General features: G+C 34.6%; 1 protein-coding gene and 1 non-coding gene across 4 annotated transcripts in view; one reads left to right on the top strand and one right to left on the bottom strand.

Annotated features, from left to right (window-relative positions):
• The window catches only part of LOC102607704 (uncharacterized), a 36320-nt gene extending 16908 nt beyond the window's left edge, over positions 1-19412 (top strand). The window contains exons 2-6 of one of the 3 annotated variants that reach the window (XR_008054709.1): positions 16296-16443; positions 16770-17123; positions 17484-18223; positions 18343-18871; positions 19169-19412. The gene's annotated coding sequence lies outside the window, so the exon portion shown is untranslated. Of the gene's footprint in view, positions 1-16295; positions 16444-16769; positions 17124-17483; positions 18872-19168 lie in introns of all 3 variants that reach the window. The other 2 variants (XR_008054708.1, XR_008054710.1) reach the window with 2 other exon arrangements.
• On the bottom strand, positions 4533-4639 carry LOC127902876 (small nucleolar RNA R71). The gene has a single exon (XR_008055512.1). It is a non-coding gene; the product is annotated as a small nucleolar RNA R71 (small nucleolar RNA).
• Positions 19413-19615: the final 203 nt, after the last annotated feature.

The raw sequence follows: 19615 nt of genomic DNA on the forward strand, positions 1-19615 counted from the left end.
TGAGTTGTTTTTCGGTTGAAACAAAATTCAATGAAATATCCCCTTTTTGAACATGATCTCTCAAAAAATGCGGTCTAATCTCTATATGCTTGGTTCTTGAGTGTTGGATAAGATTCTTTGAAAGATTTATGACACTAGTATTATTACACATAATAGGTATTTTTTTCAAGGTAAATATCATAGTCTTTAAGTGTTTGTTTTATCCATAAGGCTTGAGCACAACAACTTCCGACTGCAATATACTCAACTTCGATAGTTGATAGTGCCACCGAATTTTGTTTCTTGCTAAACCAAGAGACTAGAGAGTGACCTAAAAAGTGATCATTAATGCTTTTCCTATCAACTTTATATCTAGCAAAATCGGCATCCGAATAACAAATTAAGACTATATGTTTTCCCCTAGGACACCAAAGGCCAAGATCTATAGTTCCACTCAAATAATGAAAAATTCTTTTTATCGCAAGCAAATGAGATTCTTTAGGACATTTTTGAAATCTTGCACACAAACATACACTAAACATAATATCAGGTCTACTAGCAGTCAAGTAAAGTAATGATCCGATCATACCTCGATAAGTTTTGATATCAACTTCCGTGCCTTTTTCATCCTTGTTGAGCTTGATTGTTGAGTTCATTGGAGTACTTTTAATCTTTCCTTTTTCAAGTCCAAATCTTTTGAGTAAGTCCCTTAAATATTTGGCTTGATTAATGAAGATTCCTTCTTCAGTTTGTTTTATTTGAAGTCTAAGAAAATACTTCAATTCTCCCATCATGCTCATCTCAAATTTTTTGCTCATACAAGATGAAAAATTCTTACACAAAATGCTCATACAAGATGAAAAATTCTTACACAAAAACTCGTTAGTAGAACCGAAAATAATATCATCAATATAAATTTAGACAATGAGAATGTAATGATTCTTATGCTTAATGAAGAGAGTTGTATCAGTTTTACCCATTGAAAAACCATTATTCAACAAGAAATTTTTAAGCCTATGATACCATGCTCTAGGTGCTTGTTTTAAACCATATAATGCTTTAGTTAATCTATAAACATGATCTGAAGATTTCTCATTCTCAAAATTAGGGGTTGTTTCATATAAACTTCTTCCATAATGTAACCATTTAAAAATGCACTTTTAACATTCATTTGATATAAACTAAAATCTTTATGACATGCAAATCATTTCACTAAAAGAGAGCAAACACAATTATTTTTACGTGGTTCAGCCAATCGTACCTACGTCCACGCCTCCAAGCTCATCGGGTTTAAGGATTTTACTAAGCAAGCCTCCAAGGCTTCAACCACTCTCATAATTGACTTCGAAGTTATCAATAAACTTTTACAACAAGAAATTATTGTCAATCTCTTAACCCAAGTGTATCCCAACACTTACAATCACTCAAAGATAAAGATTACAAATGAAATTTTCTTTGACACAATGTGTTTGATTACAAATGATAGCTCAAATGTGTGAATGAAATGAAATAAAATCAAGTTTGAAGCTCAATAATAGTTTTATACTCAATAGCAAGCTCAATGATAATCGTTAAATCACTTTTTGTTTGAATTTGATTGAATCATTTTATAGATGGAGCTGAAAACTACTTGTTGTTGACTTTTTGCACGCAATCGGATCACCGTTTAGCATTTATCGGATCACCGTTTTGACTTGAGCAAGTGACCATTGTGCCAAAATTCAAATCGTTGTTATCAAGATGTCGGATTACTGTTATCGCTCTAAAATCTTGTCCAAAGATATTGATTATCCGTTTTAGATAAACGGTTTACTGTTTGCAAGATAATTACTCTCTGGAATGTTATCAGTTTACCGTTATTAATAAACGGTTTTTCGTTATCTGAAATTTACTCTCTGGAATACAATTGATTCACCGTTATTCCTAAATGGTTTACTGTTATCTGAAAGTTACTCTATGGAATACAATCAGTTCACCGTTATCCCTAAACGATTTGTCGTTATCTTGAAACTTACTCTCTGAAATGCAATCGGTTTGCCGTTTCCTAATAAACGGTTCACTGTTTTCTTAGAAAATTATACATCTTACAGATTCTAATTCGATTAACAAAATTTTCAGACTTATCAATTTCAAATTTGTTGATTATTATCCAAATCATTATTACGAATACAAATAAGTTAACACAATTATTTTAAAAAAGTACAGTCTTACCAAACTACCCTAAGTGATATTTAATTAAAACAAAATGTCAAACTAAAAGAATGAGAAAAAAAATTAATGTAGCATACTGTTGAATTATTTATCAATTAAAAGCACAACAATATTGGAAGAGAAAAAAAAAAGAAAGCAAATAAGACACATAATGTGTAAGGAGAAATTTTATTCAATTTCAAGTATATACATATAAGGAGATGAGCCCTCCTTTTATAGTCTCATAACCATACAAATGAAGTAAATGATTAGTAAATGGATACATCATTAGTAATAATTTCTTATGAGATAGTAGGAGTTATATGAGATGAAAAGTTGTTTGGTGGAGAGATCAAGAGTTGCTTTAATGAACATCCGCATGATTATAATTATTTCATAACACTTCCCTTTCGATGTTCATCCTACAAAGAATATACCTTATTAAAACCTTTGCTAGTAAAAACCTTATAGGAAAACGATTAGCGAAGGAAAAAAAAAATTATTCATTTGTATCTTAAAGAGGTACAAACCACCTCATTAAAAGCTTACTAAGAACAACCCAATAGGACAGACGCCTAGAGAAAGAAAAAGAGTGCAATTTATGCACTAGTTTTGCATTGTTTACTTCCCTTAATATCGATGTTTTGCACTTAATAATAGTGATTTACTTGTGTTTTATTTTTATAGGTGCAATTCTATTGATCGGTGCTAAAATTGAGCTACAAGATGATGTTTAAGGATGATTGTTCTCTTGGAGAAATTATGAGCGCCAGAAGAACTTTGTTGATAAGGCGTGGGCGCGTGCTGTCAACTACGGACCGGCAGTTTTTAGTTTAACGTGTTTTGTATTTTTGGTTATTTTTGTAATTACGAATTTAATATTTCAGATATTAGTATTTTATTTTAAATAGAACTCTGGAGGAGAAGAGAGAGAGAGTATTTAAAGGAGGAATCTATTGTGAAAAATGGGGATTGGAAAAGAAAGAAACCCTAGATCTAAATTTTTCTCTTCTCTCTATGAGGAACTAAACCTATTATTCTGGTTGAAGGTTAATGAAGCTTTGATTCATCACTACTGTGAAATCTTTCTTATGCTTTAATTGTTTTATTACTTTTTGGGTATTTGTTTATTCTCTGAATTATTTTCATGATTATGTTTGTTAATTACGTAATTGGCCACTATTTAATTATCAACTTAATCTATTGTCAATTAAAGGATTCGTCATATGAAGATTTTAATGTTTGTGACAAATAACATAGCAGTGAGTTGTGTTATGAGAATAAACAATCTAATTTAAATGAACCATCGTATGCGTTTGTTGATTAGGATTTGGGTCTCTCTGGTTTTTCAGGCTGTCAATTGATTAAATCCTATGATCGTATCTAGGGTTGTCTATTGATTAAGGAAATAACCAACGGTCGTACCTTGGTTATCGACTAGTTAAGGAGAGATTGGCTATTAGATGGTCTTAGTAGCTATAATCGGTCTATTCATAAGTAGTAATAATTTATATTTGAATCAATGATCAGTAGTCGAATCAAGCTGAGTTAATTCCTTCAACCAGAGCTTTCTCCAATTTGAATTACAACTTTAATTTGCATTCTAGTTATTTTAATTTGATTTATATTATTGTCAACAACTCCCCCATTTTACGTTTTACATTTTAAAAGGATTTAAATAATTACCGATCTCTGTGGACACGACCCTGCTCAATCACTATACACAATTTATTTAGAGTAGATATTTATTTTTGTTGGCTTCGACAACCATCAAATTTTGGCGTCGTTGCCGGGGATTGGTGTCATTTATTTAATCCTTTTTACGTTTTACTTGGTGTATGGTTCGTTCTTCTCGTACAGGTACACTTTCGTTTGATCCTGAAATTGAGAAGACAACTCGCTAGCTGAGACAGCAGACGAAGCGAGCTAAGCAACGATCCTCGTCGCCTTTGCTTTATGAAACAGATACGGTGCCTGATTTAATTGAATCATCTAGCGATTCGGAAGAACAAGTGATGGATAGAGCTGCACCTGTAGAAAGAACTCTTAGAGTGTTAGCTGAACCAGACTTGAATCAGCAACCACTCTGCATTCAATATGTAGACTTGGAGGTAAATTTTGAATTAAAGTCTGATCTTATTCATTTATTACCCAAGTTTCATGGTTTTACAGGTGAAGATCCTCATAAACATCTCAAGGAGTTTCATGTTGTGTGTTCAAGTATGAGGCCACAAGGCGTGACTGAAGAGCAGATTGGGCTAGCTAAAGACTGGTTGTACTACTTGCCTCCTGGATCAATTACAACGTGGAATGGTTTGAAGAAGTAGTTACTCGAGAAGTACTTTCCTGCTTCAAGAGCTGCCAACATCAGAAAATATATTTGTAGGATCAGACAACTTCCTGGGGAGACTTTGTATGAGTATTGGGAGCGATTCAAACAATTGTGTGCCAGCTGTCCTCAGCATTAGATTTCTTATCAACTTCTTATTCAATATTTTTATGAAGGACTGTCATTAATGGATATGAGTATGATAGATGCTGCTAATAGATGTGTGTTGGTGAACAAGACCCCTACTCAAGCAAGGGAGTTGATATCAAATATGGCTGCCAATGCACAACAATTTGGCAACAGGCAAGATCCCACTTCAAGGAAGGTGAATGAGGTAAATATTTCTTCTATTGAACAACGTTTAGATAAACTTACTTCTCTTGTAGAAAAGTTTGTTGTAGGTAATGTGCAACATGTGAAAACTTGTGGTATTTATTACAATATGGGTCATTCAACTGATATGTGTCCTACACTTCAAGAAGACCCCGTTGAACAAGGCAATGCCGTTGGAGGATTTCCAGGCATGCCTCAGAGGAGGTATGACCCTTATGCACAAACATACAATCCGGGATGGAAAGATCATCCCAACTTCAGCTATGGAGTTAGGCCGTCATGATTCCCACAACAGTATCCACCAAGACAACCAGGACCTCCACAGTCAAACTCCAAGTCAGGTATATCTCTTGAAGAAATTGTTAAATCACTTGCGACTAACACTCAACAATTTCAGCAGGCAACTACAGCATGCATTCAGAATTTGGAGAACCAAATGAGTCAATTGGCGACTAAAGTGAGCCGTCTGGAGTCTCAAGTATTAGGGAGATTGCCTTCACAATCTGAGGTGAATCCAAAGCAAAACGTTAGTGCTGTAATCCTTAGAAGTGGGAAGGAGTTACAAGAGCCTAGTAAGAAAGTGACAAAACATCTAGAAGATGAGCTTGAGAAGAATGAATTGATGCCTAAATCTCAAGATGCGCAACCCACCAGAGCGAAACCCCTACCTATTGTGATACCTCCTGTTTTTCCAAGCCGGTTTGCAAAATCTAAGAAGGAGGAACAAGAGAAAGACATCCTTGAGACATTTCGCAAGGTTGAGGTAAATATTCCTTTATTAGATGCTATAAAACAAATACCTCGATATGCTAAAGTCCTTAAGGAACTGTGCACCTCCAAGAGAAAATTAAGAGGAGATGAAAAAGTTCACATGGGGTAGAATGTTTCAGCAGTTCTCCAAAAGAAACTACCTCTTAAGTGCAAGGATCCATGTATGTTAGAGTTGAAAAGGCTATGTTAGATCTAGGAGCTTCTATTAATGTCATGCCTCGTTTTATTTATTCATCTTTGAATGTTGGTCCATTAAAAGAAACTGGCGTGATAGTTCAACTAGCTGATAGGTCTAATGCATATCTTGATGGGGTATTAGAAGATGTCTTAGTAGAAGTTAATGAGTTGATTTTTCCTGTTGATTTTTATGTACTTGATATGGAAGATGATAACTCCTCTAATTATGTCCCAATTTTACTAGGAAGACCTTTTCTTAAGACTGCTAGGACTAAAGTGGATGTACATAAAGGACTCTCACTATGGAGTTTGATGGAGAGGTTATAGAATTCAATATGAATGATGCCATGAAATATCTTAGTGAGGAACATTCAGTATTTTCTGTGGATGTTATTAACCCTATAGTGCAGGAAGTTTTTTACAAGAAAAAGACGAAAACATTTTATGATAGAATAATTTTGAGAAATAAGTTCTCTGTTGGTCAAAAAGTTCTTCTTTTTCATTCTAAGCTTAAACTTTTTCCGGGTAAATTACGTTCTTGCTGGGTTTGACCTTTTATTGTTACTAATGTATTTCCTCATGGTGCAATTGAGATTCGGAATCCGACCTCTGACAAAGTTTTGAAGGTTAATGGTCATCGCTTAAAACCTTTTTATAAATATTTTTAGGTGAATATTGTGGAGGATGTGGCTCTCGAGAGTCCCAATTATGGAGATTGATACATAAATGTGTTTAGCCAAAGACATAAAACAAAGGCGCTTTTTGGGAGGCAACCCAAATGATTTATTTATTTTGGTTTTTTGTTATATCTTCTTTTAATTTTGATTCAGATTTTTTTATAAAAATAATGTGTTTGCTTATTTTGGTCAGAAGAAATTTTTTGATAAAGCGTGCCCACGTCTTAACTAATAAGTACATCTGTGATTTTTAAAGTAAAATGGTTTTAAGGCGTGCCTACACGCTTATTAGAAAAGTACTTCTAAAATTTTTAGTGTCTCAAATTGATTCATCACTAAAAAAAATTATTTATTTATTTATTTATTTGAAAATTAAAAAAAGGTTTTTTTTCCTTTCTTTTATATATATATTTTTTTATTTATTTGAAAAAAAATTAAAAAAACGAAAAAAAAAATAACTGTTCACAAAATCCCTAATTCACAGAATTGGTTTTCTTCTCCAGCTTTCACCGAGCAGCAATCCGCGCGCGCAGATTCAGCCTTCGCCCAGCAGCGCGCAGAACCAGCGTCAGCCCAGCTCTTGCGTGAAATCAGCCCCAGCGCGCAGATTCAGCAGCCCGCGCGCGCAACACAATCAGCTTCATCCCGCGTCCATCAAGCAAGCTTCAGCCGAGCAGCAATCATCTGCAACCAGCCTACACCCTGCATTCCAGCCGCGTGAATCGAAATCCGTGAGTGCAATTATTGTAACAATGTCAAAGAGGAAAGCATCAACTTCTAAGTGCCTGTTTGGTATGGCTTATTTAAGAGTCATAAGTGATTATTTAATCGTATAAACACTTTTTAAAATTTTTTACGGTATTTGGTTATTTTTTTAATAGAGTTTTTTTAGCTTAAATAAGCTAATTTACCTATACTAGTAAAAGCCCAAAATTTGAGCTTTTGAGAGAAGAGGCTATAGAGCTTTTCTAAAAATATATAATATAAAAAATATCATACAGTTTAATGGTTCAAAAGTGTTTTTTTTATTGACAACCAAACACCAATGACTTTTTGTCCAAAAGCTCTATTGGTATAAAATCTACTGCTATAAGCTCTACTGTTATAAGCTCTATTTAATAAGCTGTACCAAACGGAGCCTAAGTCATCTAAAAAGACACCCGTCGTAAAGAAATCCAAGATTGCCGCTCCCACTACGGTTCCATGGAACACAATTTCAGATTCACGCCAAGCCGTGAGACAAAGATCGAAACATGGAAAAGGCGTGAGTGTTTTGCCACTTGCGGAATCCAATCTCGGAGGGTGCCTCGCATTCGCGACCCAACAAGAGAAAGAAAGGTATAAAGATATTTCCAAGCGAAAAATACTTCCAACTAAGTATATTCATTACCCGACTCTTGAAAAATTGAATGTTAAGGATAGTTTTGATTCTTTGATAGATAAGATTGGTTTGCGTAAGTTTGTTGAGTTGATTAGGGAGTTCTATGCTACTTTTCAATTTAATATACCGAATGATTTTACTTTGCATACCCCAGATGTCATAAAGTTTAGGTTAATGGGACGGAATTTTTCACACTCTATAACGGATTTTAACCTAGCTTTCGGATTCATTGATGATGATTATTCTTCTAGTGATGCATATTTAGGAACAACTTATGACTTTAGCGAAAATTTTGAGCCTTATGGTCTTTGGCGTAATTTATCTGTTGATCACAATGCCTATGACCCGAGTAAATCAAAGAGTTCTTTCTTATGTGATCCTGTTTTGAAATTTGTGCATCGATTCTTAGCATATAATTTTTTAAGAAAGAAAGATCACTCAGGAGTTTTCTCTAAAACTGAATTTTATTTTATCTGGTGCATGTTAAATGATGTAAGGCCTAATTTAGGTTTTTGGTTAGCGGATCAATTTCAAAGTGTGCTTAAACGATATAGGACTTTATTTCTTGGTCCATACATTACTCTGTTAGCTATAAACCTATGTGTGCTTAATCCTGACAATAATGATTTTACTCCTGCTTGCAAAAAAGAATTTTTGGATATGTCTGTGTTTGAAAGAACAGGTGTGGTCGAATTCAAGGAGGGGAGATTTCAGTTTACTGAACCAGGACCAACGCAACCTCCAAAGAAGCTTTATGCTAGGAGTGGTGCTACCTCTGATGACGAGCTTGATGACGACACTGCTGCCCCGCCAACTATTCCTTCTACATCCGCACCACCTTTGAGCATTCAGTTAGAGAAAATGGAGCACAAGCTGAACAAGATGGAGCAGAATTTGGCCGCATACTTCGAGAGTGTGGGATTTATCCCACCATTTCCGCCAAGTCCATAGACGTTATGTGGATCAAAGCTCACAATTCAGGGAAGTTTTTTCCTTTAATCTTTTATCCTTACGCTTTAATTTTTATGTGAGCTTTGATTATCTTACATTGGGGACAATGTAAGGCCTTGGTGTGGGGGAGGAATTTTTGCATTATTGATGTCTGGAAGTATTATTTCACTCTACTCATCCTTAAATGATTTTGGAGTTAGTATGCTTCATATATTATTATTTTTCTTTTCCTTTCTTTCTCACTACTCTTTTCCCATCTATCTCAAATTATTTACATCAATTTTTTCTATCATACTCTTTCATCACTCACATTTTATCTTTCATTTTTTTTACTACATACATCTTTCTCGCTTATTATCCTTTTTACCTTTCCTTTTATATATCACTCCTACCTTCTTCTCATTCCAAACCACTATTGATGGTTGATTCATTTGAAGAGTGTACATGATTTGATGGCAAATTTACCAACTTTGTGAGGATTTGAGCCTATGAGCAACCACTTTGCTCTAATATTTTTGTTATGTGAATATCAATCTTAGTTTGTTTGTTCTAAAACTTGCTTTGTTATGCATGTTGAAGCCGCATTACGGGATTTTATGCATTAAAATGATAAGGGCAAACCATTTACCATTTTTCTATTCTCGCATTTTCTTTTTTTTTTCTCTACCCGAAGACCTTTATTTGCTATCTTTGTTGGAGCCTTAACCATTACCCATCTAATTCTCTCCGTCTACTTAACCATGTTTCTTCTTTTTTGAGCCTCAATTTAAGGAGATTTTTGGACTCATTGTGTGGATATATTTATATATATTTTGTTGCTTTTGCTACCTTGTATTAAAGTTTCTCAATTAGATCAACAAGCATTATGTTTGAATTAAATTGTGCAAGGTTCGTTTCTTTTGTTTGATAAAAAAAAAATAAAAAAAGAAAAAAAGGAAAAAAAAAAGAAAAAGAAAAATCAAAAAAATAAAAAAAAAGAGAAAAAAAAATGTTTACATTCTTAGCACCGTGAGTAGAAATAAGCATTTTGATATCATAAGTTCATTCAATGAGTTTATTCTTCTCATTTTGATCTCTTTTTCGTTCGTAGACCTTTCTTTTTCATTTAACCTATTTAACCTCATTACAACCCTTTTAAGACCCTTAGATTTTTGCATTTTATTCATGTTTTGTGGATTAAGATGTGATATATGAGCAAGCTTATGGTAATAGCATTCTTTGATTTGATTTGAGTGTATAAATGACACCCTAAACACTTTGAGTGCATGGAGTGAAGTCAATGAGAGGGCTATTAAATCTTGTTGCACTTGAATTTTGAATGGATCTTCTTGGTGGTTGAATGTTCTTATTCTATCTTATAAGATTCTATGCTTTAAAATCCTTATCTCTCGAATGTTGATCGACTTAATTTCTTGAGGTATGCTTGCTTAAAATTGTTTTTGGATGAGTTAAGATGAGAATTTAGTGGAGATTTGAGATTAGTCTTGAGTTATATGCTTGAGGACAAGCATCATCTTGGTGTGGGGGAATTTGTTAGAGTGCAATTTATGCACTAGTTTTGCATTGTTTACTTCCCTTAATATCGATGTTTTGCACTTAATAATAGTGATTTACTTGTGTTTTATTTTTATAGGTGCAATTCTATTTATTGGTGCTAAAATTGAGCTGCAAGATGATGTTTAAGGATGATTGTTCTCTTAGAGAAATTATGAGCGCCATAAGAACTTTGTTGATAAGGCGTGGGCGCGTGCTGTCAACTACGGACCTGCAGTTTTTAGTTTAACGTGTTTTGTATTTTTGGTTATTTTTGTAATTACGAATTTAATATTTCAGATATTAGTATTTTATTTTAAATAGAACTCTGGAGGAGAAGAGAGAGAGAGCATTTAAGGGAGGAATCTATTGTGAAAAAGGGGGATTGAAAAAGAAAAAAACCCTAGATCTAAATTTTTCTCTTCTCTTTATGAGGAACTAAACTTATTATTCTGGTTGAAGGTTAATGAAGTTTTGATTCATCACTACTGTGAAATCTTTCTTATGCTTTAATTGTTTTATTACTTTTTAGGTATTTGTTTATTCTCTGAATTATTTTCATGATTATGTTTGTTAATTACGTAATTGGCCACTATTTAATTATCAACTTAATCTATTGTCAATTAAAGGATTCGTCATATGAAGATTTTAATGTTTGTGACAAATAACATAGCAGTGAGTTGTGTTATGAGAATAAACAATCTAATTTAAATGAACCATCGTATGCGTTTGTTAATTAGGATTTGGGTCTCTCTGGTTTTTCAGGCTGTCAATTGATTAAATCCTATGATCGTATCTATGGTTGTCTATTGATTAGGGAAATAACCAACGATCGTACCTTGGTTATCGACTAGTTAAGGAGAGATTGGCTATTAGAGGGTCTTAGTAGCTATAACCGGTCTATTCATAAGTAGTAATAATTTATATTTGAATCAATGATCAGTAGTCGAATCAAGCTGAGTTAATTCCTTCAACCAGAGCTTTCTCCAATTTGAATTACAACTTTAATTTGCATTCTAGTTATTTTAATTTGATTTCTATTATTGTCAACAATTCCCCCATTTTACGTTTTACATTTTAAAAGGATTTAAATAATTATCGATCTCTTTGGACATGACCCTACTCAATCACTATACACAATTAATTTAGAGTAGGTATTTATTTTTGCTGACTTCGACAACCATCAAATTGTAATTTTATTAACAAAATATGGACAAAATAGATAATTAACAATTATTTTTTATATACTAGAAGGGTACAACAGTAATTATATATTAAACGTACTATTTTCATTAAAAATAATTGTTTCTGTTAGTGAATGGGGGTGTAAATGTCTTTTTTAAAACGTTAAGGGAGTTTTTGTCTCTTTATCTAAACGTTGAGGGTTTGTTTGTCCTTTTTTCCAAAAATTTATAACTATTGCTATATAGGATTGTTTTAACCAATTGTTAGAATTCTCAACATAGAGAATTATCATACTTCTCCATAAAGAGTATATTACTTAAAATCAATCATTGTTGAGTACTGAAGAATGTATGTTTATACATGATAAAATTGTCATTTTATTCTCCAAGTCCACTAACATTTTCAATTTTACATGTTTAAATTCTCTAAGCTTTCATTATGTGTGTTTTATTATAATTTAAATATTTTATGTATTTTAGGGATATTTTGGCTATTTCACAACTAATAAGAAGTCGGACGACAAAATGAATGGCATTTTTGAACTGAAAATGTTCGAAAACCTTAAGAGGAGAATAAAAAGGTATGTGACACTGTTCACGTTTACGGTAATGTTCACATATACGGTACTATTCATCAGTACGACACTATTCACATATATAATACAATGACGTGGCATTGACCGATGATGTGGCAATATTCTATTGGACCAATAATGTGGCATTTACTGATTATGTGGCGTTGACTAGTTATGCGACGTTGACCGATGATGTTTTAGGATGGTATTGGACCAAAATACTGATGTGGCATTAACCGTGACGTGGCAGTATTTTATTGGACCAAAATGTTAATGTAGTGTTAACTGATGATGTGTTCCAACCAATCAAAGTTTGGCGCGTAGCGCAATATTGAGCGTCCAAATTGTTTTCATCTAATGACCATGATTTATCCATTGTATCTATAAATAGAGGGCTCCTCCCCCACTTTAACACCCCTGAATCCATTTTTTAGCTCTATTTTCTGTAATTCTCTCTCCACCTTATATTTTCTACGTATTTTAATAAAATTATCATCTTATCCATAGTTCAATTATGAGTGGCTACTTTAGTTTAAAGCTTGGGTTGAAGGTAAAGTCTCAACATGATCCATGGATTTAATTAAGTAAGTTTATTTTGTTTTCCTATCTGATTTATGTGGTTGTTTTGACTCATTGTCGATAGACAATATTGAGCGTCCGAATTATCATCTCTATTTTGTTTTCCTAAACCCTATATTTTCTGTAATTATCTCTCCACCTTATATTTTCTACGTATTTTAATAAATTATCATCTTACCCATAGTTCAATTATGAGTGGCTACTTTAGTTTCAAGATTGGGTTGAAGGTAAAGGCTCAACATGATCCATGGGCTTAATTAGGTAAGTTTACTTTGTTTTCCTATTTGATTTATGTGGTTGTTTTGACTCATTGTCGACAGACAGTGTGTCTTGTCTTGATTTTGCACGATATACCAACTCCTTAATAAATGATCATTACCGTCTGGTATAATGAGCATTTAACACCATATTAATTAGAGAGATAATTCCCCTCTAGTATTTTGTAGGTTGTCTTAACTCAGTGTCGATAAAGAGTGTATCTAAACTATTTAGTGGATGATCTTGTCATGTTGTCGACAGAAGGATTATTATCGTTTGACACAACGTGTTCTTTACACCACACTTAGTGTAAAATCATTATTTTTAGTACACTGAATTCTTGATACTATTAGAGTGAGGATTATGAGGAGTGGAAATGTCCCCTCATGAATTAATTGGAACTAAAAAATAAATATTAAGCTCATGGTGAATGGTGAATGTGAATCTAGAGACTTAAGCGTTTTCATTTGCATTGATTTCATCTTTAATTTATTCTCACCTTTTTATTTTGAATCCTAAGATAAAAAAAAAATTCACTTCTAACCAACTCACATTTACACCTCGAAAATTAACCATACAAATAATTAAATCAACATTCTTGTGGGATCGATACTCGTCACCATAAAATCTATTCTACAATAGATTCATACGTTTGCGAGTATAATAAAATTTGCACAATAATTATCAATTTCACGAATTTTACATCGGCACTCGTCAAAATATCCCACTGAAATTTATGGTGCAACTATCATGTTGGCTTTCTTAAAAGTTCATCAGCCATCGACATAAATTCCACCACACACCTTACATTAATGCCAACCATGCCTTGTGTGCAAATTTTGTGGCCCTCGCTAATAGTAACATGTTTTCTTTTATAATAGCATGGAGATCTACATGCCAAAGAACTAACCCAGTCTTTTTAAAAAGAAGCTGATCATTTGTTAGAATATTAATATCTCCTTTTTTTATTTTAGAGCAATTTGCCAAGCCCACTCCACCTTCTTGATAAATTCCCTAAGGTGCCAAAATTATCCACACCTTCAAATCCTTATGCATACCAAATTGGATACACATTTGACTTGAATTCTTCAAAAGCCAAAAAATCAACAACATCAAACCCCATCAAGTTTGAAAAATACCATGTTCTGACATATATGCTTCACATATTAGTCTTTGTTATTCACCACAGACTATTTGGATTGACTCTCATTGCTTCACGCGAACAGTACCGTATACGTGAACAATATTCCGACACCAAAATTTCAACCAATGACTCTAATACCACTGCTAGGAAATTGAGATTTCTCCCTGCATCACTCCAAGTAATGTCGAGTAACAAATTAATAGAAAAATTAAATGGAGAATACATCAATCACACAATACAAAATTTACATGAAAAAACTCCAAATTCAGAAAAAAAAAAAAATCATGGTCATTGTCAAACAATAATAAAAAAAATATTCACTGTGTGATAAATTATTACAACCACATTCTCATAAATAATTTTTTTTCACACAATCCCTAAATATATGATCCTAACAAATATTCTTTAATAAAATAAATTCATAATACTCATATTAAAGAGTTAAATACTCCTATAATATAACTACATACTTAAAAATATTTCTCTTTATTTTAAAAAATTAAATACTTCTCTCACTTCTCAAATTTTGGGATTGAATTAAACTCTAAATGAGAGCTTCAATTTATAAGTAAAAGTTTGCCTAAAATCAAGCCAAGTGGGTAAGATGTTTTCAAACATTTCAGCCACCTTCTGACAATCAAAGGAGGCAGCTTCTCGAAGAGTCGAAGTCAAGACATGCGGCTCCCAGTCAATTTTTTGGGCCAAAGAAATCGGTGGCTGCCTTGACTTTTTTTTTTTAATCAAACTTTCAACAGATCAACGCGCTAAGGAGATTGAAAGTAAAGAGATTGAGTTAGTTCTGGTGGAAAAAAAGATTGAAGATTGTAATGGTGAGCTGGCGTGTAGAAAAAATAATGGGTTTGGGTCAAAAGAGGATTGGAGAATTTAATTGTGAGCTTGAATTGAAGGAGAATGAACTGAATTCGTTGTCGGTGAGTCTTAATTTAAAGAATAAACCGAGCTCGGCTCAAGAATGGATTAATAAATGTCAGGCGTATCAGAAGGAGTTGCGATTGTGGAAGAATTTGATTGAAGAATGTTATGATGAAGTTGAGTTGAGAGAAAAGAAAGTGGGGGAAGCTCAAAGATCAATTGAGGAACAGGAGAAACAGCTAGCATTTAAGGAGAGCAAAATTTCTTCGATGCAGACATTGATTGAAGAAAATGAAGGACTACTTAAAGATAAGGAGAAGTTGTATGATGAGGTTAAAAATTCTCTCATGCTGTGTGAGACAAAGCTCGAGTGTGAAAAGAAAGAATTGGAGCTGACTCAATCGTCTATTAAAGAGCTCTCGATGGAGTTTCATTCAGAAGAGGAGAAATTAGAGTTACTCCAGGGGAAAGTCAGACTGCACGAAAATGAAGTTGAATCTTTAGAGCAGAAGCTTGACTCAATGAGAAAGCAACAGAAGAAATATTTTGATGATGTTGAATTGAAAAAGAGGGAGCTCAACGAAATAAGAAAATACATTGAAGAACTCAATCAAGATCCCGCATCAAAGGATAAGGAGTTAAGATTTGTCCAACAATCTATTGAAGAATGCAGCAAGGAGATCCCGGGGAAAAAGGAGGAGTTAATTTCAAAAGGAAAAACAATTGCGGAATGCTCAAAGGAGGTTGAATTAAAAAAGAACCAACTTAATTTGATACAGGACAAGTCAAGTTTGTTCCAGACAAGGACGATTGTGTACCTGAAAGAGCTTAAAGAGAAGGAGACGCATTTTGATTCACTCAAAAAAGGTTTAGAAGACCGCTTGCAAGATCTTGAATTAAAAGAGAGAGAATTTGAGAAACGAGTAAAGGAGTTTGAATTAAGAGAGAAAGAGTTGGATTCTATCCGAAAAGCAGTGGAAGATCGCAGTAAAAATCTGTTGCTGCAAGTAAAAATTAAGGACCCTGAAAATTTGACAAGCAGCGGAAGATATCTGCAGTTCCTACTGAATCAGCATTTGCAGAAGCATGATTCCATTTTTTGTAAAGTTTTCGACACTATTAAAAGCGCCCGTGACCCTGCATTGTTGGTGTTACATGCCATGTCAGGATTTTACCCTCCTCATTCAAGGGAGGGAGATTTGGAGTTTGATGTGAGCATTGTTAGGAGGAGTTGTATTCTTTTGTTGGAACAGTTATCAACTGTAGAACCAGAGATTAATGCTCAAGTACGAGATGAGGCTATGAAGGTGGCAGGTGAGTGGAAGAAGAAGATGAGAGTAGCAGTGGAGAATTCTATGGAGGTGCTGGGATTCTTGCATCTTTTAGCTGCCTATAGATTGGCACCTGCTTTTGATGGTGAAGAACTTGAAAGTCTTCTTTGTATCGTTGCTCAGCACAGACAGACTCCTAAATTACGCCGAACCCTTGGATTTGCAGATAAAGTACCTGGTAGGCTCTTTGTTACTGGGATTTAAATTTATCAGGTGCTATCTGTGCTCTCAATTGCATAATAAAACTGATTTTATATGTTATGAGTCCTATTTGCATTTGTTGGATATGTTATATATTACTATAGTTGATTTTGGTATAAATCATTTATAAGAACTTGTGGATGCAATTCCATTTTGCTGCTATGCCCTCTAGTAAGTTTTTCTGATTTTGAAGTTCGTAAATTCTGCATACTTTGTAAAGTCTTTACTAGGCTATCGGGTTTCTATATTTTGAATTAGAAAGGTTGAGTAATCAGAACAATTTATCAGTCAACCATGCACTAGATTCTTTGTCTGCAGGTCTCCAGTGCAGTACCACAGGAGAAGGAAGGAGTGCACCGTCAATGCTTGTTGGCACCTCTGCCCCCTTGAATCAGTCAGTCTCTAGCCCAATGAATCTACCACAGTGCAGCAGAATGGATCCCAATAGTAGTACTTCCTCCCCAGTATCACAGTATAGTGGAGCGCAACCACAGCTTGAGAATCAATATAAACGTCTTCGAAGAGAATCACCATCTACCATAGCCTATACGCCACAAACACCAGCTTCAGATAACCTGAGTAGGAGTTCTCTGGCTACACAGTATGGACCGGGTGTGGCTCACATTGGAGGGCAAACACAGTTTGGTCTTTTAGCAGGTACTCACTCGAGTCACAGCAAATATTGCTACCGAATGTTGCAAGAATGCAAAACCTTGTCATTTTCAGCATAGGCACTTCTTGATGAAGTGATGGTTACTCTCTGTTCATAGTAGATGCTAATTAACTTGGGCTTGTAACTATAGTAAGCCTAGGATTCTTATCTTTCCATCAACGTGAGTCCAATTTCACATGATTTCAGAGCTCAGTACAAACTAAAATTTTATCCTTATTTTATTTCATTTCGCAAACACGGCTGATGATGAATCATCAGATAATAAGTAGGAGAATGATCCAAGTTTTCTCCTATTGATTTGTTTCTTTAATAAACACACTAAACATGTGCTATATACTGTGAAGGGAATGTGAGCAGAATGCACTTCAGAGGAGTGAGGCAAAGGCCATGGGGCAAATGGGCAGCTGAGATTCGTGATCCAAAGAAGGCAGCTCGTATATGGCTAGGAACTTTTGACACAGCTGAAGCAGCAGCACTTGCTTACGATGAAGCAGCTCTTAGGTTCAAAGGACGCAAAGCCAAGCTTAACTTCCCAGAAAGGGTTCAAGCTAATCTCACAACTCACCTTCATTAAGATCATTTTTATCAGGCTGCGGCTGCTACAACTTCATAGCAAGTTTCTAATCCTCGTCCTCCTCCTCTGCCACTAACTGAAGAAGTAATGTATCCGAATCTTCTTCAGTAACAGCAACCAAACTATGGCATCCCATCCGGTTTGTACGGCAAGTATAGGTATCTACCGGTGACTTTCCCGACCACTTCTTCATCTTCATCTTTGTCTTCGTCTTCTGCGACATCGTCTCAGCAACCGTAACAGCATGAGTTCTTAAGATATCCTATGCATCATCAGCTTTTGTTGATGGGACCATTACGAAACTGGATGATGAACATCGTGGTAAATGGCAACATTGCAATGATCTGCTTTGTTCTTGGGTGTTGTATTCCATCTCAAGCGAACTTGCGTGTAGTGTCTTGCATGCACAGTCAGCAAGAGAGTTGTGGCTGGATTTGCAGGCATGTTTTCAGCAGACTAACGGGCCAAAAGTCTATAAACTCAAGCTAGCTATCTCCTCGTTACGACAAGGTGATGTATCTGTCTGCTATTATTACCGTAAAATGAAAAAGCTTTGGAAAAAATTGAATTCACTGCAACATGTAGAACCATGTGTTAGTGGGAATGAAAAAGTTGTCAATGAATTACAGAAACGAGACTTTGGAATGGAATTCCTTCAGGGTTTGCATGACAGATATGCGGCAATCAGGGGTTGTATTTTATTGATGGATCCTTTTCCTAACGCACAAGAGATCTTGGCACTTGTAGAAAGAGAAGAAACACAACAAGATCTTCATGCATTAGAGGAACCTTCGAAAGCAACAGCTCTTGCTATACAAAATCGGCTGCCCCTGCTACGCAATTCCCTTGATAATCGAACGGGCAACAATATTTCTGTTGACAACAGGAGTTCAAATCTGAATGGTAGTTCTGGGAATAATCGTAGTAGACAAATGTGTGAACATTGTGGGAAATTGGGAGCATACAACATTCAATTGTTTTGATCTGAATGGCTATCAAACAAATTGTAGGAAGCGCAGACGAGGGAGTGAAGGCAATCCTAAAGCACCAGCCACTGTAGCCGGCAAAGAACAACAGGATCTTATTTTTGCTCAACAGCCATATCAAAATCTCCTAACCACATTGTTCTTTGGTAGTTTACATCTGCAAGTCTTGCAGGTATAGTCTTTTATTATTATTATTATTGTTTCCCGCACAGATGTTATTGATTATATATGTTGTTCGTTAAATTTCCTTGATTTCCTATGAACCATGCCATGTAACTCTTCGTGTTCAATTGCCTGTTATACGGTATCCCTGGACACTCATATGGGAAGGGTCTCTTTTTTGCAAGATTTTCTACTAAAGAAAGATTTTTACATTCGGAGTTTTAAATTCAATTTACTGCCAGTTAGCCACTTAACCGAATCACACAAATATCAAATAATCTTTTCTTCTGATTATTGTTAATTTTAGGACCTGTACATTGAAGGTTGGCAACCGCAGGCATCGTGCAGCATCCTCCTTTCATTCCCAAATAACCTCAACATGAGATTGATCTTTGGCGTCGTTGCAGACTTGGGCTGGGCACCCTTCTCTTGGACTTTTAAAATTGTTTTCAAAGACTTATCCTATGGTTAATTTGTGATGTTTGTCATAAAGCAAAACAAACTAGAATGTGTATTTTTTATTAGCAGTATTAAAAGTCCTTTTCATTCCATTCTGAAGTTTGGGGTCCATTTTATAGCATATAAGTTTTTTAGTTGCCCCTTCTTTTAAATAATTGTTGATGATTTTGCCTGCCGCACTAAGTTATATTTAACTAAAACAAAATCTAAAATCAAATTGTATTTGTTTTTTTTATGCTTTCATTAAAAATTAATTTTATGCTAACATCAAATTAATGGTGCGTTCTGATAATTA

This window comes from Citrus sinensis, chromosome 5, assembly GCF_022201045.2.
Source record: "Citrus sinensis cultivar Valencia sweet orange chromosome 5, DVS_A1.0, whole genome shotgun sequence".
NCBI lineage: Eukaryota > Viridiplantae > Streptophyta > Magnoliopsida > Sapindales > Rutaceae > Citrus > Citrus sinensis.